At 33.7% G+C, this 26,804-nt stretch overlaps 1 protein-coding gene across 2 annotated transcripts in view; it reads right to left on the reverse strand.

Annotated features, from left to right (window-relative positions):
• LOC146398664 (uncharacterized) overlaps positions 1 to 26,804 on the reverse strand; it is a 304,287-nt gene that overhangs the window by 51,263 nt on the left and 226,220 nt on the right. The window contains exon 6 of one of the 2 annotated variants that reach the window (XR_014820084.1): positions 7,222 to 7,275. The gene's annotated coding sequence lies outside the window, so the exon portion shown is untranslated. Of the gene's footprint in view, positions 1 to 7,125; positions 7,276 to 26,804 lie in introns of both variants that reach the window. The other variant, XR_014820085.1, reaches the window with a different exon arrangement.

The raw sequence follows: 26,804 nt of genomic DNA on the forward strand, positions 1-26,804 counted from the left end.
TGCTCTATTTTCAGCTGTGCATTCAAAACAAAATAAAATGAATACACTAGAAACAGAGGAAATTTGTATACAGAAGAAACAAAAGTAATGATCCAAATTATATAATGTTTTGAGAGTCCAGGAATTTTTATCAAACCCTATACATAGAAATGCATATTGATGTAATCTTTCTGGAAAGTCAACTGGTATTTTAATTAAAAAAAAAAAACTGAAAAAATATTCATCCTTTTTTTCCCCTGATCATTCAAATTCTCTCAATTTACTATAAGGGAAAAATCAGAATTATATTCAAATTTTAATGGATGATGATGTTGTTCTCAGAATTATGCATAATAATAGAACAGTGGAACCAATGTGAATATTAAAAAGTAGAGAAATATTTGATTTACAATGATTTCATAAATGACTATTGGGCATATATATCATATTTAAAGGATATTTAGTGACAAAGAGGAAGCATGATAATAACACGGAAAATATATTTTACAGTGACATTTTGAAAATTAATATTTCTAATATGCATACATTATTATATAGATGAGCATTAAGTGTATGTTCTTTATAGTATTATCATTAAGAAGTTCAATTTTTTTTTCACATTTTCTATATTTTCCAAACTTCTGTAATGGCATGTATTACTGTTAGGAATTGCAAAGACACAGTGATTTCTAGAACATTGTTATATGTTCATATGAACATGAGCTAGATGCAGTACTCATAAGTATAATTCCAACATGTGGATAACTGGAACTATCAATCAAAGTCCAACTTCAGGATATATATAAGCAAGCAATAAACTCCGACTTGTATTTCAAAAGGAAAAACAAAATGTGTTACCGTTATTACCTTGTTGGAATTCCTTACATTTTATTTAGCCATCTTATAACCTCACATCTTGAGCAGATTACACTGTTGAATGTTTAATTTCCTGTTTATTCATATGCTGTTCTTTAATTGAGGCATGTAGTCAGATTTAAGACACAAACAGTCTGAACAGATCTCAGACCTCCCACAACATCGCGAATCAAACACTGGATTTATGCTGGTTCCATTCAAAAGATGGATATGTGGTTTAGGTAAAACAGACTGAAAGAGGGGCCCAATATACCCCCCAAATAATTATAATTTTGTCGTGTAATTTTTACAGGGCTAGAGTAAGGTGAGTGTTAAAATTAATTTGAGGTTGGATCAGCAAACCTAAAATTGGAACTCAAAGTGAGGTAGAAGCTGACATATTTTGAAATATTAGAGATATGACTACACAGGAAAGTAGCTTTATTAGTTTGGATTCATCCCTGGAATGACATTTTTCAATGTATTGCATAGTAATATAAAATCTTTCTATTACAATCACTTCAGGATGGTGACTTAAAGGCAAAAAGTATCCAATATAATAAAACACACCCATGCATATCTAGATATCATTTTATCATTTTAGAAAACATTGTATTATTCTAGATAAACTATATCATTCTGGATAATATCTACAAAAATTTGTTATCAGAAAAAATATACTGACTATGGCTGCTAGTAACTGTATTTTCCTTATATGTAATATCATAAAATTAACATTTCCGCTCTTGTTTTAAATCAGGTAAAAGTAGACAGTACAGGATAACAACTCATAAAAATTGTGTTGATTAAAATTAAAAGACTAAAGAATAGTGATTCAATTTTTTTTCCCTTTTTTAAAGGGGTGAGTATGTGTATTGAAGTGTGTATGTACACATGTGTTTGTGCGTGTGTGGCACAACTGAGGGCTAAGACATGCTATGGTCAGTAATTTAGTTTCAGAGGCTGCTATGGACCCAACTGTTTGTGTCTCCCTGTTCCCCAGATTCATATTTTGAAACCTAGTCCTCAAAGTGAAGGTTTTTGTAGGTAAGACTTTGGGGAGGTGATTACGTCACAAAGGCGGAGCCCTCCTGAATGAGATTCGTGCCTTTATAAGGAGCAGAAGAGACCAGAGTTTCCCCTTCCACCATGTGAGGACACAGCAAAAAGAAGGCTGTCCATAAACCAGGAAGTGTGCCCTCACCGACACCAATCTGCCAGCACCTTGATTGTGGACCTCCAGCCTCCACAAGTGTGGGAAATAAATTTCCGCTCTTTATAAGCCACCCTGTCTGTGGTATTTGGTATAGCAGCCTGGACAGACCAACACTGCTGTTCTTTATGATATGTTCTTTATCATTTTCAAAGGTGGAGACATCATAGGAAGTTGGATCAAAATCTCCAATGGCAGAGAGGGGACTCAATTTGAAAATGCAAAAAAACACAAGATCATTTTGATGTGTCATATATAAATGTATTCCTTTGCCCCTGGAGCATGATGTTTTAAATAGAAAGTCTGAACTCCTAAGAGAAGAAAACATTTTTCTGAGACTGACACCTAAAATATAGAAGTATTTTAAATATACAAATATATATAAAGCCATAAAAATTTTATTTTGTCATTAATACACTTGCTACATTTAATATAAGTAAAAATAAAAGTAGGTATTTACTTTTCTTTATATTTTTCACCCTGATTATACGTGTGTGTATATATATATATATATATATATATACACATACATACATATATATAATATGCATACATATGCACCTATAATGCACATTCATGGAGATATTCGGATAGATACCAAACGAGAGACAAAGGCAGAGAATCAGAAAGTAGAGATTGAGAAACAAAGATATAAAGAAAGAAAAAATGTTTCTCTGTATCGATGGATTTTTCTCAAGAAAAAAAAGACCCTCATTAATTCTTCTACTTTCACATATCCATTCATTCACTCACCTCATTCATTGTTAGCTTTACATTAATTTTGTGGTAAATGATGACAGGCTTTGAGAATATAATATATAAAATTTTATTTTTGCAACTAATACACTATTTGTCACCATGAAAATCAATATGCATATTAAAATTTCAAATATTTGCTGGTGCTTAAAATTAGCCAAATAGGCACAATAGCTCATAACTTAAGTATCATTTACTTGTATATAATATTCTACACGTACGTTTGTACAAACATAACATTAAACATTATTTTGTCAAATCTGACTCTCATATTTTTCTTAAATTCACATGAAGTTAGGACTTTTTTTTATATTTACGGCTAAGTAGAGGTATTAAATGATCATTTTATCTGTCGAAAGAAGTTAGGGGTATAAAAAGACTAACCTAAGGCAGAATGTTGACAAATAAACAACTGAATGAATCACAAAATTATATGCCTATTAGTGCTAATTATTGTTCTAAATTACCTAGGAGGCAATAATCAAGCAAAAAGTGTTTATTTGGAATCAAAAAATTGCAATTTGGGGCAGCATACAGATTCCGGTAGCAACCCAGTGTCCCAGATAGGGAGTAAAATCGGGGGCTTTTAGAGGCAAAGAAGGGGAGTTCGCATTGCAAAGAATTTTAGCTAGTTTGGAAACTAGTCTTAGCTATACAGGATTAAGTGCTACCACTATTACTAGAGGAAGGTAAAAGTTTGTTATCGTGACAAGTTGCAGGTGTTCTTGCAGAGTCCAAGAAATACTTGTGGTTTGGTCCAGTTCAAACGTTCAAGGTTCGTGCCTCCCCCAACCCCCGACCCCCATCCCCACCCCTCCATGAGGAAATGCATACACTTCACTTTCTTGATAGCCTTTTGTCACCATGTTAAAACTCCTTAATAGAGCAACCCCGTCTTGTATCACATTTCCCATTATTAAATTGTCACCTCTCAGCTCAAAATCCAAATATGAATGGGTATTCTGCAGAAGTGGGAACAAGCCCTTTAAATATTTTCCTTGTACCATTGGGCATGATTTTAAGAAGATGCGGGAGCAACATGGCAGGATCATCTTTCCTAGTTTTCCAGAGTGCTCTCATCAACAGACTCCTTGAGCAAATGCACACCTCCTGCACTGTATTTGCAACTTTTCTAGCCATTTGGTTTTTTCTGCATTGCATTTGGCTTTTCCAGCTCTCAGATTCTGAGATACACAGGATTTCAACAGTAGATTCCTGAAATGCACTCAGCTTCTCCAGCACTAGGCTCCTGCAGAGCTGAAGGTTTTGCCTTGTGCACAGCTCAACACCAGCAGCATGTGTGGCTTCTCCAGTGCTTGGTACATATAGAACAGGCAGTTTCTCCAGAGTTTGTTTCCTTCCATGTGCATGTGTGCTGTGTGCACAAGGCTCTTGAGTGCCAGTCGTGGTTACTCTAGCATTCAGGTTCTGCAGTACAGGAACTCAGAGACCAACAGATTCCCCTGGCCACCTCCCTTTTGTAATACAATACCAGCAGTGAGACACCTTCTAGGAAGGGCTTTCTCTGACACCTAAAGTTTGGATTTCCAGCAAGCTCTGTCAGTACATATCTAAAAGAGGTGATGTGACAGTAGTGGGGGGAGAATGTGCTCATTTTTCCCTCAGTGCTCCAGCCCAGTCCTAGAGGTAGTGGGTGCTTCTTATAGCTCTGTTTCTATATTCTTTAAAGTTCTCTTTACTTCCCTGCACTTCTTACTACCAAATACATTTTTAATCTCTTGTTATGGTTAATCATTATTTATATGAAACTCCCTGTTCAAATAACGGTGTGATTCCTCTCTCCCAACGGGACCTTAATGAATACACTATTTATTAATTATTTTGACTACAATACCAGATTAAATATGATGATCTGGTTAGTTTTTAGTTATTAATGTTGTTTCATGTCCTTTACACTAGACGAGTCATGAAACACTGAGTGTGATACAATCAGTTTTGTGCCTTATATTTTTACAGGATTATTAATAAACTAAGTAAATCCTAAGGGTGGTGGTCAGAATGGTGAAACGTCATAAAACTGTAGGTTTGTGTGAACTTGAGCTCTTTCACTGGAAAACCTAGGAGGAGGTAACTATCTTTCAATATCTGAAGGTTCATTGTGTCTAAATAATTACACTTGTTGTGTAATCAACTGAAAAATGGGTATAATTTAAGGAAAGACAGGTTAATGTAATAATAAGGAAGAACTTCTAACAATTGGCTGGATTAAAATGGGGCAATAAATTCTTTGTCACTAGAAATGAGTAAACAAGTCCACGTGCCTGCTCTTCTTAGCTATTATTAGTGAGGAATAATTTGTACCATAAAGTAGATGTCATCTATAATCATTTTCAGTCCTGAAAGTCATGAATCCTTGTATCCAGTCAAAATGGGATTGATAATTATGATATCCAAAGTAGTTTGTGAAGGATTTTATCTCTATTTTTCAAGGAGTTTGCACATTTTTTTACAATTTGGGTTAACAATTATATATTACTTCTAATCATTTAAACTTAGGTCACTGGTAAAAAGCAGGGTATTTATTCAAGGGTAGTTTTGGTAACTAAAGTTACTTCACCTGAAATACACAGGCTTTCAATAACAACCACAATAAAACCAGAACAAAGAATTCCTAAAGGATTTTCATACTAGGATTTTGTACTATAAATATAAAACTTTTCTCCCTGAATATTATAATCTCAGTATAATCTCATATACATAATTATTTTTCTTTAATTACTCTACATTATTCTGTTATCATCATTGGAAAAATGGGCAATGATGGAACTCATGAGACATGTAAGCTACTGCTTAAAGTGTTAGCTAACAATGCAAGCACAAGAGTGTTTGACTAAACTTTGGAAGTAATTTAAGGATAGTAAATGAAATGAATTAAGTTGGCATCTATCCCAGGTACTGGAGTGACATGAGAGTTTCAATGAACACAATCAGTCAGGAATCTAATTTCACTTTTTATCCTTGCCACTTGTACCATTTTGAATCATTGTATCATTCTCGGGTATGGATGTACTTATACTTTTTATGGAAATGCGCTATCTTATGATTCATCAACACTATAATTCATTGCCCTTAAATGTTCTTTAAAGCTCTTTCCTATTATATTGTCAAATTCAGAATTTTTGCACTTTTCCAGCTTTATGTATCTGTATCATTAAGGCTGCTTATACTAAGCTAAGCAGGTAGAATGTCTGAACTTACTTGTCAATTGCTCAATACCAATAACTAACTTAATAATTCAAGACCCACAAAATATATCCAAACTGCATTACATGCATCCATGTTTAAATTTACTTATCTCTGTGAATTGTCAACTAACCTTTATTTAATCCTTATTATATTTCAAGAATTATGTTATGTACTGGTTATACAAAAGTCAAAATAAAGTCTTCTGTCTTTCCCAAATAGAAAGTTTCATCTCGTTCAAAAAACTGACTTGAATCATTAAATTATGGAGAAAACAGGGGAAGAAGAGTTAAATTCAATTTTCTATAAATTAAAGAGAAACATAAATATGGTCAGTATCAGTAGGTCACAGTATCACTTAGGCAGACATTATGCAGACTAACAGAAAAAGGAATAGGACAGAGGAAACTTTACAGGTAACATATTGTACACGTATGAATATAGCTAACATTTAGCATGATATGGTTGGTATCTGAGGTACGAGTGAGAAAGTGAGGTAAGACTAATTTGGGAATAGTGGGTGTTAGGTAGTGAAGTACCACTAACCCTGAAAAATACCTAAGACTGTATTACTTGTCCATGTCTTTTTTACAAAGACCAACTGTATTAGTTTATGTTCTAAGAAAACCACCTTCGAGCCTTCCTTTTACCTTTACTATACATCATAATTATTACAGGAAACACACAGTTCACTCAAATGGAATAATCTGGAAAGCATTCAATAAAGAGACTATTTAAAGTTGAAGGCAAGGAGTTCCCGTCATGGCTCAGTGGTTAACAAACCCAACTAGCATCCATGAGGACATGGGTTTGGTCCCTAGTCTCGCTCAGTGGGTTGAGGATCCAGCCATTGCCATGAGCTGTGGTTTAGGTCACAGACATGCTTTGGATCTGGAGTTGCAGTGGCTCTGGCATAGGCTGGTGGCTGCAGCTCAGATTGGACCCCTAGCCTGGGAACCTCCATATGCCATGAGCACGGCTCTAAAAAAAGACAAAAAGAAAGGTGAAGATGAGGTAGAAATACAACCACAGAGATGGATAAGCATGACGGGAAACTTGAAGTGAGGCACATGATCAGGCCAAGGCATAAAGCTTAGGAAGGTATAACCCAAACTTACCCTCCATCCTTCCACTCACTTCTTGACAGTGCTACTCATCTACTCATTAGTCATGCCCAGTAAGAAACCAAAGGAGTATAAGGTCAGTCCATTTACCATAATAGTCTGCTTTTCGTGCATCGAGTGGGGTGGAAGATGGCAGAGAGTAATCTGGAGGGGCAAAAAGAAGATAATTAGTGCACTATCCTATGTGACATTGAAATCAATGAGGATTTTTAAATTTGCCTCCTAAATTTCTCTATTATCGCTACATAAAGATATCCTATACAGAGTTAAGATTTTGAATTTTATTCCACTCATAAACGGAGTTCACTGAAGTTTTTCTGGAAACAAAATGACATGTTCATATTTGCCTTTTAACATCACTTGACATCATCATCATGTGGTTGTATTTTAACTGCAACTTTTCAACTATGAAGGTAGATGAGGAAACATATTCTCTGGTAGTTAATAATCCAAGCAAATGAAAATAAGTGTGTGAATTGCATGACTAGCACGGAAGGCAGGAGAAGAGAACAGAAGATTATCAAGAGGTAAATCTAAAAATGTTTGCTCAATAGTTTGTGTCTGAGTGAATGTGCCCTGTGGAAGAAGTAAGGGTGTGAGTAAACTATGAAATTAAAATTGACTTCAAGAATTCATTTCAGAGTCATTGGTCATGACATTGACCTAAATACAGGAAATAAACATATTTAGTTCTTGGGGAGATGAAAGTAAATTCAGTGGGGATGATGAATTAAAGATGGCTATAAAATGTACAGATGGTGATTAGTGATAACTAGTTAGAAATATGTGCATAAAGCTCAAAATAGGAATTTGAACTAGAGCTCTAAATTGAAGTTGAAACCATAAAAATGGATAAGATTGCCCAGGGAGAGATACTGTAAATTAAGAGAAAAGTGTCATATTTGAGTCATCCACATTTTCAAATTTACTAGACACAAGAAAAAAACAAGATACAATGATATAAAAGAAAAAATATTAAATTTTCATTATTCACAGATGACACAATTAAATAGGCAGAAAATCCTAAAATTGCTAGAGGGAAAAGAATACTTACTAGATCTAATAAATACTTTTAATAATGTTGCAAAACACAAAATCATTTACATAGCTATATGTTATCAATAAAAAAGTTGAATATTAAAAGAACACCATTTAAAACAGTATCCAAAGACATGGGATAATTGGGATTTTATTTTCTGAAATTTGTTCAATATCTTTACATTAAAAACTATAAAATTTAGCTGAGGTAAACCTTTTTTTTTATTTATTTTTCCATTGTTGCTTTAATTCTTTTTTTTTTTGCTTTTTTATTACTATTTATTAATAGTTATTTCTCTAATACTGTACAGCATGGTGACCCAGGTACACATACATGTACACATTCTATTTTCACACATTATCATACTCCATCATAAGTGACTAGACATAGTTCCCAGTGCTACACAGCAGGATCTCATTGCTAATCCATTCCAAAGGCAACAGTCTGCATCTATTAACCCCAAGCTCCCCAACCACCCCTCCCCCTTGGAAACCACAAGTCTATTCTCCAAGTCCATGATTTTCTTTTCTGTGGAAAGGTTCATTTGTGCCTTATATTAGATTCCAGATATAAGTGATATCATATGGTATTTGTCTTTCTCTTTCTGACTTACTTCACGCAGTATGAGAGTCTCTAGTTCCATCCATGTTGCTGCAAATGGCATTATTTCATTCTTCATGGCTGAGTAGATTTCTATTGTGTATATATACCACATCTTCCTAATCCAATCATCTGTCAATGGACATTTGGGTTGTTTCCATGTCTTGGCTATTGTGAATAGAGCTGCAGTGAACATGCGGGAGCATATGGATTTTTTAAGGAAAATTTTTTCTGGCTATATGCCCAAAAGTGGGATTGCTGGATCATATGGTAGTTCTGTGTATAGTTTTCTAAGGTATCTCCATAGTGGTTGTACCATCTTACATTCCCAACAGTGCAGGAGGGTTCCTTTTCTCCACAATCCCTCCAGAATTTGTTCTTTGTGGACTTACTAATGATGGCCATTCTGACTGGTGTGAGATGGTATCTCGTGGTAGTTTTGATTTGAGTTTCTCTAATAATCAGGGATGTTGAGCATTGTTTCAAGTGCTTGTTGGCCATCTGTCTATCTTCCTTGGAGAAATGTCTATTCAGATCTATTGCCCATTTTTCCATTGGGTTGTTGGCTTTTTTGCTGTCAAGTTGTATAAGTTGCTTGTATATTCTAGAGATTAAGCCCTTGTCAGCTGCATCATTTGAAACTATTTTCTCCCATTCTGTAAGTGGTCTGTTTTCTTTTTGGTTGTTTCCTTTGCTGTGCAAAAGCTTCTCAGTTTGATTAGGTCCCATTGGTTTATCTTTGCTTTTATTTCTGTTGGTTTGGGAGACTGACCTGAAAAAATATTCATAAGGTTGATGTCAGAGAATGTTTTGCCTATGTTCTCTTCCAGGAGTTTGATGGTGTCTTGTCTTATCTTTAAGTCTTTCAGCCATTTTGAGTTTATTTTCGTGCATGGTGTGAGGGTGTATTCTAATTTCATTGATTTTCATGCAGCTGTCCAGGTTTCCCAGCAATGCTTGCTGAAATGACTATCATTTTCCCATTTTATTTTCTTGCCTCCTTTGGCAAAGATTAATGACCAGAGGGTTTATTTCTGGGTTCTCTATTGGTATATATGTCTGTTTTGGTACCAGTACCACACTGTTTTGATGACTGTGGCTTTGTAATATTGCCTGAAGTCTGGGAGAGTTATGCCTCCTGCTTGGTTTTTGTTCTTCACAATTCTTCTGTGGTTCCAATGAGCGATATACCACATTCATGAATTAAAAGACTCAAAAGTTTTAACATGTTACATATTCCCAAGATGATGTACAGACTCAATGCAAATCCAAAACTTCAGTAGACTTTTTCTTTAATATGGCCAACTGATTCTAAAATGTAAATGGAGATGCAAAAGTCTAGAATAAACAAAACAAACTTGATAAGAATGAATAAAATAGTAAAACTCTCTTTTTCTGACCAGATTTTACTGTTAAATTATAGTAAATGAGACTGTGTGGTTTAGCATAAAGACAAATAGTTCAAATGGACAAAGCAGACAGTTCAAAAAGAGAATACCACAAACTTATTTCATGATCAAATGATTTTGTTCAAGGGTGTTAATCCAATGGGGAAAGAAACTTCATCAAAAAATGGCATTGGAATTACCAAATTGCCATATGAAAATGAAAAAAAAAAAGCTTCACCTTTAGCTCACACAAAATACAAAAATTTATTCAAAATGGAATCATCTTAAACTCAAGACTAAACATCCATAAACATAAACATTGAAGTTAAAAACCAAAACTACAAGTATTCAAGAAGAAAATATAGAATATATTTGTGATTTAGGTAGGCAATTATTTCATTTTTGAATCAACAGAAAATTTTCTGTTCACCAAACTCTTATAAGAAATTAGTCAGCAGGAGACTAGGAAAAGATATTTTAACACACCTGAAAAAGAGCTTACATTGTAACCATATAAAGAACTCCTGTAACTCCTTAATGAAATTATTAACAGTGCAAAACAATTTCCAAAAGTCTGAAGTAATAAAATACAATTATCTATAGTTTGATACATGTGGGTTACAAAATTCTACACATTTGCCAAAACTTATCTAATTGTACATTAAATATTGTATACTACATTGTATAAAAACTATACCTCAAAAATGTATTTAACTTGATATTTCATAGTTTATCTGTCATGGGAAAGATGTATATATTCCCTCTTCAACCACTTTGCAAATGAACAACAAAACCCATAAAAAGCGTTCTTATATCTTGTGGATAGTTTATTTTTCCATAGAAAGAGATGATTACTATTATTGCAAAGCAATGCATTTTCACTATAAAAGATTGTAACACGGCACCTCAGGATATGTTTTGTGCCTAAAAGTCATTACATACACATATACATATGCTTAGTATTATTGTTTGATATAAGCATTCAACTGTAATTGGATCAATAAAATAAGTAGAATGATAGTCTGATCGGCTCTAAAATGATAGTCTGACTCTTACTCTCGCATTACTTAGTATAGTTATAACTAAACTTCATTTTTCAAAGGGCAATCTGGATTTCAAGTTCAAAACATTCTTGAAATGAGGGGAACTTAAAACTTTTTAAAATAATTCATTTAAAAAACATTAATGTTCTGATGAATGTTTTATAGTGGATGACAAGGAAGTAAATCAGCATATTTAACACTGGTTATTATACATTGTGTCTCAACAACTGATTTTTAATGGGATTGCTATTATTAGCTTTGAAGTGAAGTGTGATGTTAATATTTGACCTTGACTGGGTTCATCATTGTATATTTTTTTCCTCCCAGTATTTTTTTTTTTGTAGCTATACAACCCTATAGTAATGTACACCAACAATAATTATCTACTTGCTGAAAACATATCTAGAAGCTAAGAATTTTGATATTAGCAGTAATAAGATTTCAATGACATGATAAAAGCAGATATTTAAGATGATTTTTGAGGATATATTGGAAGTGCCAGTAAAAAAAGGAACTGGAGTGGTGTTTGACTTACTCTTTTCTCTACAAATACTAATTTTTAAGAGAAGAGTAATGGGAAGACTGGAACATTTTGTCAGTAATTGTGATAGTTAATTTTGTGTGTCAACTTGATCAAACCAGGGGGTGTCCAGATATCTGGCCAATACCGGTTGTATCTGTGAGAGTATTTTTGGATGAGATTAACATTTGAGTCAGTAGACTGAGTGAAGCAGATTGCCCTGTCTAATATGGTTGACCTTCATCCAATTAGCTGAAGGCTGGTATAAAACACAACAGCTGATCCTCCTGAGAGAAAGAAGTCATGCTGCCTAACTGCTAAACTGAAATGTTGGTCATTTCCTGCCTCTGGACTTGAACAGAAAAATGAGGCTTTGGACTAGAACTTAGACTATTGGCTTTCCTGGTTCTCAGGTCTTCCTCCTGGGTCTCTGGATGGCTAACTACAAATTTTGCAGCTTCTCAACCTCCATAATTGTACGAGTCAATTCCTTATAATGAATCACTCTCAATAGCTAGCCAAATCAATCGATCGATTGATCGATAGATAGCTATAGATATAAAGATATGTAGATGCCATTGATTCTGTTTTTCTGGAGAACCCTAGAAATGATATGGAGAACCCTAGGAGTGATGTTTTAGAGCAGCCATATCCTGTACAGAAAAGAAAAGAAGGCTATCTACCTTTCAGTAGCAGATTCAGAACACACCACATACTTTCCACCTCGAAAGAGTTTTATAGATAAGAATTGACTCTGTGTTACTGTTCTATGCAGGTTCTAGGAAAGACAGTGATGGCAGTGAAGACAGAAGTGGGGCAGAAACTTAACTGGTTCTTCACCCAGAAAGGATATGTGTTAACAGAAAAGTCCCTAGTGTTTTTAGAGTAACATTAAAATTTGTTCAGACCTAGGCCGACTCACTACAACAGTTATTTTTTAATGGAATGTATTGAATGAGAGTGGCCTTGACTTTTATTTAGTTTGAAATACGTCATATATATCCATATTATAGAAATAATATAACAACTATAAACTCAATACCCAGATGAATTAAGTCAAGTCCAAGTCCCCTGTGTATCTCTCCCAATCGCCTTTCCCCTCCTCCTCAACTCCTCTTGTACAGAAGGCAATATCATCTGAAATTCAATAGGTGTTCTCAAATTTTGTTACATGTTTATCACAAAGCAACACATTGTATGATTTGGGGTGTTTTTAATCCTCGAAATGAAGTCTATTATATTGCCTATATCCTTTTGTGACCTGATCTTTTTCACTCAATTCTGTATTCGTGAGATCTCTTCATGTTGATAAGTTCAGTTCACTCATTTTCTTCCACCTTAGTTCTGTCCAACAGTTGATAGGGATAGGCTGGTGAACTTTCATTCTGATCATTTTGCCGTTTTTCTTTTCCCTTTCAGTGAAATTGAAAGTACCCTGATGAGTATTTCAGGCATTTTCTGGGTGAGAGAACTGACTTTGGCAGGAGTTTGTATGCCACAGTTGTTTTCTCCTTTCAGAGCTGAGCTGAAGTGTTAATTACTTATTCCAACTGGCAGTCTTGCAAAAATTTCTTTGAAAGCAAGGGCTAAAATTGTGGAGATAGTAGCTGTGAAACAGGAGCACAGCAACCCACATTTAAACCAAACAAGGTAACAAAAATGGACAAAAGCAGCGTCCCTAAAATTGACCCAAAGTTTTAAACAGACCAAAAGGAAATATATACAGATCCCAAAAAGACTGGAGGTGATATAGATAGGATAAAATTCTATAGTTCTGCCATTTAATCCACATAGAAAGATGACACTCTTTTCCCAGCTCATAAAATGTGGGATATTTTGGAGATAGTACCAAAGTATTTGAATTCTCCAGCCTCTATCTGTATGCCCAGGTAGTGTATTTCTCTGTATATAAATGGGATGATGATGATGATTATAATGATAGCAACAATATTTGAGTGCTTAGTTTAGTCTGCGCCCTTCAGCATTCTAAGCACTTTATATATAACTGATCTACTCCTCATAGTAATTTTATGGAGTAGAAACTATTATTTTTTTCCTATTTACAGGTGAAGAACTTGAGCACAAAGAGATTAACTACCCAATTTAAATATGCAAATCTTAAAAAAAAAGCCAAAATTGAAATCTATGCTAGAATTTGCTCATTTTATTCAGATACTATTGACAGTTGCCTCTCCTTCCCATTTCTGCTAATCCCTGGAGAAGAATTCTACACTGCAGGAATAGTCTCATTTAGATTCCTGACCGACTTGTTCAAAAATGAGTCCCTTAGATGTTCTGAAGGCTGAGCCAGATACTAAGTAAAATGAATAGAGATTAAGTCTGATGAGACTTGAAATTGTTTTAAATCTAACTCTATCATTTACTATTTGAAGGACTGAATTTTCTTACTTTTAGAGTGGAATAACAATAGTTAGTACCTTATGCATTGTTGTGGTGACTAAATGAATTCATGTATATAGAACTGCTTTGAGTAAGGTTCCTGGAATTGGATGAGAGACTCACAATCAAGAAAAAATATGTAAAGGGGCCAGAGCTAGGTAAAACCCCAAAGATAATCTTAAATACACAATTTCAACAGAAAGAAACCTTACCACCATCTTTATCACCACATCTATGAATTTAAGCATAAAAATGGAAGGGGTCAGGGACAGGCTTTGGGTTGGACACAGTTCATAAAAAGAAGTTATCCTTTTGCCTTTCCATCTACAAGGGAGAGACACATCAAAAGAATATCTCGTGAAGTCAGTGACTGCCTGCACAGAATCTAATGTTCATTTTCAGGTTCAATAAGTCTGCTTATTCACAGAATATATTGGTCTACTCAAGGCTGCCAGACAGAGACTAGACCATGGGATATAAGAGAGAAGAACTTTGAATAGAATGTGAAACTGAAAAGATGAAGCACAAAAGGTAAAGTTATGAGATCTAAAAGTATCTGTTTAAATAACTATAAGTATACAAAATGTATTGAATTGAACTGATATTCCATTAAGGAAGTTAGCTAGGTAGTGGTAAAGGTGAGAGTACTGATAGAACACTGCTGGGAGCTGTTACTGGAGAAATAACATAATTGGATCTTCAAACACCTGCAAGCTAAAATTGCATACTTAATCAATGTGCCAGTTATTAAGCTGTTGCCTCACACTCCTAATTCGGCCTTCTATATTCTGTATTGTGTTGCTGGGGCTGGGACTTTGCAAACCACTGGTCTCATTTATCACCTGGATCCTTGTGATGTTCTACAAATAGGAGAACGGAGAGGGGACTGAAAGATTGGTTAAGAGAAGAGACTTGCCCCTTGTTTGCACGTTATAGCTGTCAGCATCCCCTTTGCAACTCTCTTCACCTTTTCATTAATTCTAATTTCTGGATTTGGCATTCTCAGCAGCAGCTGGACAATGCCAGGCCTTCAGAGGTGTGAGTCACAGACCCACAATATCCCTCCTCCTGGCTTGTAGGTTCTAATATATCCAACTTCTTCTCTCTCTTCTCCCAGTCTTAGAGGTGATATTTGCTTTCTAAAGTTATTTTAACAATACCATCTCAGAATTTAGTTGATGAGTGTTCTAACACTAGTTTAATCATTTTCTTATATTAACCAGACTCTAAAAAATCAGTGGTGTGTGTTTTTCTTTACTTTTAATTTCTTTTTTTGTTTGTTTTTTGTTTTTGAAAAAATCCTTTAATTCATTTTCAATTGCTCAGCATATATAAAATACCAGAATACTTTATTACATATTCCTAAGAACTGCTTTAATAAAAAGATGACTTTGGCAATCATTATGTTAATTATTTGCATGTAACTCTAAAGCAATGAGGAAAACAATATTTGGAACTTGACTGCTATTTTTTGTTTGTTTGTTTTTATTTCTTCTAATTAAAGCATTTTACTATTTTTTTAAATTTCATATTTTTTAAAATTGTTATATCCCCAATACAATTTTTTTTTCCTACTGTACAGCATGGTTTTTACTTTCTGGATTGGACACTGAATGACAAAAGTTGTAGACAGCAGCTACAGGTTTGATACATAGTAGGGACTTAGTTAGTATCAATTCCTATTCCCTAGCTGGAGGTGGAAATAAAAATTGAAATTCCATTGTGCTTTTCTTTTCACAAGAGTATTTACTTGACTAACAATAGGAATATTGTTTTCATGTCAGGCCAGAGCCATGAGAATTTTTTTTTTTTAGGGCCGCACTTTTGGCATATAGAAGTTCCCCGGCTAGGGCTTGAACAGGAGCTACAGCAGCTGACCTATGCCATGGCCACAGCAACGCGGGATCCGAGCCACATCTGCAACCTATACCATAGCTCACAACAACACTGGATCCTTAACCCACTGAGCAAGACCAGGGATCAAACCCATGTCCTCACTGATACTAGTTGGGTTCATAACCCAATGAGCCACAAGGGGAACTCCCAGAATTTTTATACAATAGATAATTCTGATATGATAGTGAATATATATTCTCATTATGTATATATATCTGGTATATATACATATATACATACTATGGTATCATATGTATCACTATATATGTATATCATACATGTATGTAACTATACAATATTCTAAAATGTGTATATATCTTATATACACATTTATATATATATCATATATATGAGAGAGAAAAAAATATATACATGAGAGAGAGAAAAATATATGTATATATATCTTATATATATGAGAGAGAGAAAAAAAGGGGAAAGTTTTTGTAATGGTAAAAGTATTTTCATGTTAAATATTTTTACAGTGGGTTTGCTTAGACAAATATTACAAAGCCATGTGTATAATCTGATAACCAGAGGTGTTAAGGTCCCTGCACTTTTAAACCTTACACCTCGTAGCTGTAGCAACCTGACTTTCTATACATTAAAAGCTACTACCTAGGTCACTCTATAAAGGACTTAATGTTTAATCAATAGATAATAAAGGAAAGTGCTTTATGATCCTGTCTCTGAGCGTGGTACTTTTTCCCTGTCAGACTGATGGTCCAGTGTTATGCCACTGGGAGGCATGGCCACATCTATATAAAATCTTCCAGGCTTCGGAATGTGAATTTTTTGATGTTATATTTTCATCTTTAGCAGTTTTAATTAGATTTTGGTTTCTGACTTAATTTATTTTCTCTTTAGCCTTATCATGATTATGTTTTTTATTCTAATGTTTCCACATTCCTTGATGAACAGCTCAAACCTCTCCTGTGAATGATAAGAACTCAAGTTGCTTAACAAGGTTGAAATCACATTTTGCAGCAAGGAAACAGATGCTACTTATGTCACCCCAATGAATCTGAAATCTGTAATCTTTGAGCATTTTAGATTTTTGTACCTGAAACCCCTGGGTAACAGTTAGTTTCCAACAATGTATTTAATCTTTGTATAGCAATCTCTGATCACTCATAAATTTACCTATTCACACAGAACAATACATAAAAATGAAACAGACTTATCTTTCACCACCTGTAACCTCCAAGTGAACAAAGTTTTTGATTTTCCATCACCTCATGGCTCCACACAACAAAAATAGATATTTGCTTAACTGGTCCCAGAGGACTGTTTGGAATAAAGTATCAAAAGGATAAAAGAAAAAATGAAACATAAAAGAGAGAAATGAAGAACTTTTAAACACAAAGACCATTTGCTTCCATAAAAGTATACACTAACTTCAGAAAAGTCCAAATATACCAGTAGGTGTAAATATGTGTGTATATATAAATAAATATCTATATATGTGTATATATATATATTCAGGTTCATTTATATGTACTCAAGTAAACTATAGCATCGTCAACTAAAATAATATAACACTTAAGGAAATACATTAGCATATTTTAATATTACATCTCCCCAATACATACTGAGCTATATGAAAGCAAGTCCTATATTCTAAACTTTACAAACCAAGATTAGTAGATATGTGTGGAATAAATCAGTAAGTTATATTTTAATAATGTATTTATTTGTCCTACATTTATTAACTGTATAATTTATGACAGGCAAAATAAGTAGAGAAGGAGGAAAATATCCCAAGAACAACAGAAACACTGACCAAAACTCACTGCTTTCATAGTGCTTCTATATTCATGGAATGATACAACATCAATTACGTAAGTAAAATATATAGAGTATCAGATAGTAATGAGTGTTATGGAGACGAACAAAGCAAGTGAGTTGGATAGAGCAGGTGTATGTGTTTGTATACAGTATATAATTTTCAAGGGGATCAGAAAAACCTCACAGAGACTTGTATATGAGCACCTTAAGGGAAAAAAAGTCTCGTAATTAAATATGAAGGAAAGGGCAAGGGCAACAGTGTGCTGGGAGGACTCAAGAATAAGAGGGTCTGCACATCTGAAGTCCGGTGAGCAAGGGGAGTGAGCAGTAGAATGTCATCAGAGAGACAACTGGAATACAGGTTCTGAAGCATCCCTTGAGCACTATAACCACTTCAGATTTTTCTTGAAATGAATTTGGAAACCATTGGAAAGTTCTAAGTGGAGCAGGCTAACCAGATTAAGAGTGGAAGCAAAAAGACTGGGTAAAAGGCTATTCCTTGTCTATATGATGGTCAGGTTGGTTATGAGAAATTGGTGGCTTTTATTGTATCTTGAAGGTAATTCCAACAGAATTTGTTGATGGATATAATATGAAGTATGAGGGAAGGAAATGAATTAGAATGATATAATAGCTAACAGTTCATTGGTCACCTGTGTCACTGTTTTAAATGTTATTTAATTTTGTTTAATTAAAAACCATTTCCTAATAGAAATAATTTTTCTTATTTATAGATAAGGAAATAAGATACTGAGACAGTCTACAACCTGCCCATGTCCAAAGCTTGCATAGGACAGATCCTGCATTTCAATCTAGGCCAGCAGCCTGATTCTGCTGTTTAGCTCTCAATCATTGGGCTCTGCTGCTTCTCCATGATGGGTCATGGCTCCCAAAGTCTTGGTTTTATGAAACTGAAAGAAAATTCTTGCTACTGAGTAATACGGGGAAGACCAGGGGTGGGAGGGATCTTCAGTGAGAAGATCAAGAATTTGAAGATGTTTGAACTATCAGAGAGGAATCTGGATATACAGGTCTGCAAATGAAAATGTGGTTCAGGTTGCAGAGGTAAAACACGGAATCATCAGACCAAAGATGATAGTATTTAATAGGCAAAGTTCTTACAGGAAATGAGTCTTGGTAGACTGTTCCTTTGCTGAGTCAACTTCCCCTTCTACTATTTCTTTCTTTTTTTTTTAAACCAGAGAAAGAAAGACAAAAGCAATAACAACAACAAAGTAGATGAAGCAGCAGCACTTGGAGCATATTATCATCTGTCATATAAGAAATAGTCTTCCTTGAAAATACGTTACGGATCTACTCTTTTTTTTTTTTTTTTTTTTCTTTTTTAGGGCTGCACCCACAGCATATGGAAGTTCCCAGGCTCAGGGTCGAATTGGAATTACATCTGGACCTACACCACAGCTGTGGCAACGCTGGATCCTTAACCCACTGAGCAAGGCCAGGGATCAAACTGCATCCTCATGGATATTAGCAGGGTTTTTAACCTGCTGAGCCACAATGGGGACTCTGTTCTTTTATTTTAATGTGTTAAAACAGTCATTTTGAAAGTGAAATTAAGTTTCATTTTGAAATTTATGGGAATGAAAAGGCAGAGTTTTTTTTCCAACAATGGTAAAATAACTTGAAAATAAATATATAGGCTCACACAATGAACTAAGTGTGGAATTTAATATAAGGTTAAGTTCTTTTCCAACTGTCATTAGACATGCATGTTACAAAAGTATAAGAAAAATCTGATTGTAGCACTGTATTATTTGGCCTATATTTTTATTGCTTCAGGGAGATGATAAACTATAAAGTAAATATGCAATGAAATTCTATTTTATTTAATTTATTTTTTGGTCTTTTTTGGGGCTGCACGCATGGCATATAGAGGTTCCCAGGCTAGGGAAACAATCAGAGCTGCAGCCAACAGTCTATGCCAGAGCCACAGCAACCTGGGATCCAAGCAGCGTCTGTAACCAACACCAAAACTCACAGCAACACCGGATCCTTAACCTATTGAGTGAGGCCAGGGACCATACCTGCATCCTCATGGGTGCTGGTTGGGTTCGTTAACTGCTAAGTCACGATGGGAACTCCGTTATTCTATCTTATTTAACCAAGATACTGTTAGTATATACTATGTGCCAGGCATTGTTGTCTAAAGGTGTTGCAAATTTAAACACATGTAACCCTACCGAAAATTCTATACGGGAGGAAGTCTATTATCACTAATTTACAATTTTTTTTTAAATGGAGACACAAAGAGCTTAAGTGGGTTCAAAGATACACACCTAATAATGGTGGACCCAGGATTTGAATTCACACAGACTGACGTCAAATGCATACTTCTCGTCTATACAAAATGTTGCTGTAATTGACTTTTCTTATATTTATCTTATTTATATGTTGATGACTAGGGTGTATATGTTAAAGATTCAGGATGAATCTGGATTAGACTTGAAAGTGTTTAAGAAGCAATATCTCTGGGCCATAGGTTACTTGAGAAGGGTGGTGGTAAATAATGCTGGGAGGTAAAAACAAATCTGTTACAGAATTTATAATTTATTTTCATTGCAATAGTAAGTTACTATGGGATTAAAGCAAGGAACCAATACCATTAGATTTATATTTTCAAAAAAATCACTCTGGAGAATGCAAATATGTAAGTAAGAATGGAATTTGAAAAGATAGATGCAAAGAAAAAAAAGAAAAAGATTCAAGCAAAAACACCATTAGAAGTTGACATTCCAGAAACTCAGGTGCAACATCAAACTGTATTGATTTTCTTTGGATAATTAATTTGTGTGCCTTTATAAAAACTATTTAATGATATTTTTACTTAAAATTGAAAAAGCCAGCAATAGTTAAAAGAACATTTGATGTGCACCAATGACTCTTCTTCCTTTGAATCTATTGATTTCTAGTATAATTGTAAGTATAATTGATGCATTTGCTAAAAAGGAAAATAAAGTTCTGCTTGTTTTTCTTTCCTAAATTATGCCTGCATATTAAAAGGAAATAAAGAGGAAACAAATTAGGAGAGAAAGAAAACATGGTGGGTGTATGTGGGCGTGTATGTGGGGTATGTTTGTTTGATGCACTAATAGGAAACTAAGTTCTTACTTGTTGTCAGGGAAAAGATATATAATAACAATACAAACCTTTTTAAACTTGTTATTCTTCTGGTGTCCCCCATCAGTAAAGAAGTAAGTGGTCTAACCACTTTTATCCCCTTAAGACACCCTCATCCCAGTACATGAATACAACCTCCCTACACAGTAGCTCCTAGCAAGAGTGATCTGTTTAGCAATCAAACAGGACTTTTAGACATGCCTGTTTCAAATTCTTTCATATGGTTTCTAAAATTCTGTCTTACTCAAACTCATTCAGTGGCCTACACCTCTCCAAATGAACTGACTCCCCCCACCTCTCAAATCAACACTCTGACACCTCTGTTCCACACCACAGCCAATTTCTCTTTCCTGAAGTCTAGGGAGAGTTTCCTGATCCCAATCACCCTAGATAAGTCCTCTTTACTATTCATTACAGCATCTATTTTTATTTTCTCCATAGTTTTTAATCTGTGATTATCTTGCATATAAATATTGGCTTATATTGGTTTTCTTCCCCTAGAAGAGAGAATAAACCTTTCACCTTCTTCATTCATTGACATACAGTGCTGAGTGGGAAGTGTTTGTGAAATGCATGGATAAGTAAAATTATGAGCCAGAGAACACAATATACCACTGGGAAATAATATGAAAGGATATTCCTGAGACTCAGTTTCAGGAATGTAAACTGATACGTAATCTAATTAGTTCACATTTCTGAGCAAAAAGGCCACTTGAAGAACACTGTATTTGATTGCTCTGCTGACTGCCACCTTCTCTGTATAAACTGACAATATACATAACACAAACAGACAAATACTGAAAGCCCTAGAATTGTGCTAAAGTAAATAAAAGTGCCATTTGTCTATGTGTCGGTAACTGAGGAAACCCACCTACATTTTTGCACCTACAAAAGCTTTGGTACATTGCATCTCAGGAAGAAAACAGTGCTGTTAGCAAGCAAGTGTTGAACACTTCAGTTAAGTCAAGAATAATGACGTAAATTAACTTGGAGGGATAAGATCAAAAGAGGAGGCAGGCAGTGAAGACTAAAGGAAAGACTTTATTTGAATTAATTAATAGTAGTTATTGAAATCAGTAGTATTTGGCAAAAGTACTGAAAAATAGCTGAGTGATATAGCAGCTATGCTCAGCAACATCCCTGTGGTATGATAAGAGCTTAACCCTAATGATAATCAGAGGTCTGTGACCTCAAACAAACCAACAAAGCGAAATGAAACAGAAGTTCAGATATAGAAAAATGTTTACTATATTCAGATAGTGCTGATAATAATGGTAATAATAATAATGGCTAATGAAATAAATGCATTTATTTTTATACTTTGGAAGTTCACATTGCCTGGAGTAACAAGAGCACTTTTTCTCTGTAGACGCTGTTTTAAGCACTTTGCATGTACATGAGCTCAAGCACGGCGAAGATATGATATAATTACTATGTTTATCCTCATTCCAAAGATGAGGACATGTAAGGAGAGATGAGGAAACTTTCTCAAGGCTCTCACTGTGATATGCTGCCTTGTTTGCTGGTTTATCCAAAAGAAAAAATTCAAAAGCGGCAATGTGGCAAATAATGCTCCCTGATGAGATGTATGAGTTTTAATTACCTATCCTCACACTTTGGATGACTGAAATTGTTCTATAAATGACTCCAAGTTCTTTGTATAAGGTCTAGGAGAAACTTTCCACCTGAACACAGGCAGAGAACAAGGAAACCAAAGAGAATATTACTAGGTAATTAATGCCCTAGCTCTAGAGAGTCAATTCCCTGTCTAAAATTAGTAGGAAGGGAAAAACAGTAAAAATGAAAGTAATACAAAAAATGGTTGGTTTTGGTCCCTTGAAACAAAGTGCAATTGGAAGAGAAGGACTATCCTGCTTTCAGAGAGAGATCATTCTAGTCAAAGCAACTACATAAGAACATCGGCGGTCAATAAATAGTAGTTTTGAGCATACGAAAACTGTTTGTCTGTGTAAATGATATAACAAATAGTGAACAACAATGCAGAAAATCATTTGAAACATAGTTATCATCACCATCTGTATAGAAATCTTACAAAAAACAATGAATGAAGGCAAGTGCATATGAATAGATGATCTTCAAAAAGTACAAGAAAAGGTACCATTATTTAGATTATTAAAATGCTACTAAAAAATGAGACAGTTTTATTTTCCCTATTTATGGATGTCAAAGAAGACTATTTAAAGCTCTTCCCTATCAATATAGATTTAAAGTTGGGTATTGGAAGGACACATGATGTTACCATAAAACATGACTGTTGGCTTATTGTTTACAAGGCCCCTTCTGAATCATTTAGAATATCGAAGGGTCTAAGAAAAATACTAAACTGTTGCAAATTATTAAGTCATTAAGCATGAATATTAAAGTTTCTAGATGGTAATTAAAAACTATTTATATAAAAATTCTAAGGATGAAAGAAAGGAAGAAAAAATAAGGCTTCCAAAAGAAAAATCAATTAAATTTATTAATGATGACCTGAGGCTCAAAGTACATTTATTTTTATATTTTGAAAATTAAGAAGCAAATTATGACAATAATTTTTAAGAATATTACTATTAATTTCTATGGCAATAGACATAATATTTACATATTGCAAAATAAACCACCAAAGCTTTGGTTTTACATTGCCTTGAATAAATAAAATTTTGAGGTGGTATACTGATTTCTTTGTCCAAACTGACTGCCCAGTTCCAGAAGTTGAGACTATAACTTCTCCTATCATGTAAAGGAAATAGAATGGTTTTTATACGCTTAACTATTTTATTAAATATTAAAGAAACATGACTAAAACAAAAGAACATTTAAAAGATGAACAATAGGATAAGACTCATGGCTTTCTAGAAATTTAAAATGAATGAAATAAATTGAGTGCATGTGTGTGTACATAAATCATAGAAATTTAGCAGTACTCTGAATATGAATATTTGGTTGCTGAATTCTCCATGCCATTCAAATTTCTATTTTTCAATTGATTTATTTAATTTTTATGCAACAAACAAAGATTTAAATCATACAATCTGTTGGCAACCTTTAATAGAAGGGCAGAGAAGTTCCCTTGTGGTCCAGTGGGTTAAGGATCTGGTGTTGCTATTGTAGTGGCATGGGTCACTGCTACAGCATGGGTTTGATCCTTAGCATGGGAACTTCTGCATGCCATGGGCACAGGCCTGCCCCACCATTTAAAAAAAAAAAAAAAAAAGGAAGAAGAAGAAGAAGAAGAAGGGAATAGCCAGATGAATGATAAATGATGGTCCCTAAACTCAGCACTTAAGTTATCAATAAAAATTTGATATCAAATAATTAAAATAAGTAATATAATAGATATACAAATTAGTAACAAAATAAGAGAGCATGTGGTGAAGTAAAAGATAAATGACTCTAAGATTACCCAATACTTTTACAGAAGACATTATAGGGTTCTGGCTCATTTATTGTTTTTAATGTAGACAAATTCCATATAAAATATTAAAACTTTTTTTCTTTTTTTATTTAAATATATTCTTAAACAAAAAATGAGAAATAGGCATATGCACAATGCCTAGCATGGTGCCTAGCATGAGGTTTCACTAGAATAAATATTTTATTTTGGAATAAATGAAGGAGTTTGAACACTAAGACACCACTGTAAACTGCAATATGCCTTTAAAAATGTTTGTTTCCCACAAGTAGGGAGATAATAAAATTGATACTGAAGCTTGCTTATTAAGCTTGTTCATCCTCCAAAGGAAAAACAGTTCCATTGACTGTTTTGATACTGTGAGAAACAAAATCAAATTTTTAAAGTCTGCCAGGTCCTCATAGATACCATTTAAAATGTATTTTGCTTTTACCTTTTTTTTTTCTTTTTCTTTTTAATGAACAGCTTGTTTCTGAAGCAGACACACACAATTTGGCACAGTTTTCTACATTTCAGCACAATATGGTTGAATTGGCAGTCTCTGCTCAGAGGAAGCCATTATTGTTTCAGCACCGAAACTTCATTAGTCAAATCCCTACAGAATGAGATCTTTACAAGGCAGAAATAAGACTAATGGTGTGATGAGGGCACTGATACGGTAATCTTTGTACTTGAAGAGTATTTGCCATAGAGAAAAGATGGCTAAATAGATGGTAATGCATATGAATCTTGTCTCATAATTCATTATGAATAAAGTTTTTTCAGAATTGATATTTATAATAGTAAATTAAATATTTTTATACTATCCATGTCTTGTATATAAAATTAATTTCAAACTATTTTTCCTATGCTTACCAGTGACATAAATATAAGAATATACCAAAAACATTAAATTTTTTTAAAAAAGTCTATAGGACTTTTAAAAAAAATAAAATAACATTGTATTTTATAAACTCTTCAGTTAGCCAGAATTCACAAGTATCAATCTGGATGATAAACACTTCTTCATATGCAAAAACTTTTTCTTGCCAGTTACTTCTTGGAAATATTTACTAAATAAATGATGTATTTCCTACATTAGCAAAATATAAAAACATAATGAATGTATTTCCCTGAGAATTCAGTCACTATTATGAATCATAGTTGTACTAGCTTGTAAAAGAGATGTTAAAATGTTAAGCAAAATATTTTAACATGTAGAAAAAAAAATCACAGTGAGTTCCAAAAACACACACACACACACACACACACACACACCCGAGATTATACATATTCAATTTTAGGAACCCTAAACATGTAAAATTCAAAATGCATGTATTTAATACTTGAAAGTGTTGAAAGTCCTAGCTGAATCCTGGATTCTAACACAGACTTTTATAAGACCTATCATTGAGTTTAAAATATAGTTGTTACGGAAAATTGTATATAATATATATAAATTTTAAACATACAACACAGTTCACAATATTTAATATGAGAACACAAAATTAAGATACATAAAAATATTTTAGAAAATAAACTATAATACAGTTGTGCTAAACATATGGGAACATTCAGTAAATCTATTATTAATTTGTATTTTTTATTTCATACTTTGAAATTCTACAGTGTTTAGATTAGATGATATATGAGAAAAATTCTTTAAAATTTATATATAAATATATCTGCATAATTGTGATTCATAACTGGTACAATCCACTTTATATTGCTGATATTGGCAAAAGGTGAAACTATTAACATGTATCAAAATTGTTCATATGATTTTAAATTTTGATTTATATTCTTTGCTATTTTCTTACATATTTAGCTCCCAAGATCATTAATGAATATAGACTATATATTCCTTGTCTCAATGTTTTCTTTTTAGTATTTAGTACCAAAGTTTTTATATAATAAGGGTCCATAATAAATTTTCCCTTTAATTGTCTCACTAAAATATAATTATTTTGTATGCTGTTTGTATACCTAGAACCTAAAACATATGGTGTAATTAAACAAAAGAAATATTACTTCTTCTAAGCTTAAATGATTAAAACAAGAAAAGGTTTGTAGGGAGATAGAGTTTCCAGAAGGAAGGAAATTATAAAGATCAAAGAAGAAATCAATAAAATAGAGACTCAAAAAACAATAGAGAAAATTAATAAAACCAAGAGCTGGTTCTTTGAAAAGGTGAACAAAATTGACAAACCCCTGGCCAGACTCACTAAAAAGAGGAGAGAAAGAACCCAAATAACCAAAATTATAAATGAAAAAGGAGAAATCACAACGGATACAGCAGAAATACAAAAAACGATAAGAGAATACTATGAACAACTATACGGCAACAAGTTTGACAATCTGGAAGAAATGGACAATTTTATAGAATCTTACAGCCTGCCAAAACTGAATCAAGTAGAAACAGACCAACTGAACAGACCGATCACTAGAAATGAAATTGAAGAGGTCATAA

Source organism: Sus scrofa, chromosome 11, assembly GCF_054392235.1.
Source record: "Sus scrofa isolate SSC_HxYL_T2T_F1_AM1 chromosome 11, Sscrofa_HxYL_maternal_Yorkshire_Landrace_v2.0, whole genome shotgun sequence".
In the NCBI taxonomy this organism is placed as follows: domain Eukaryota; kingdom Metazoa; phylum Chordata; class Mammalia; order Artiodactyla; family Suidae; genus Sus; species Sus scrofa.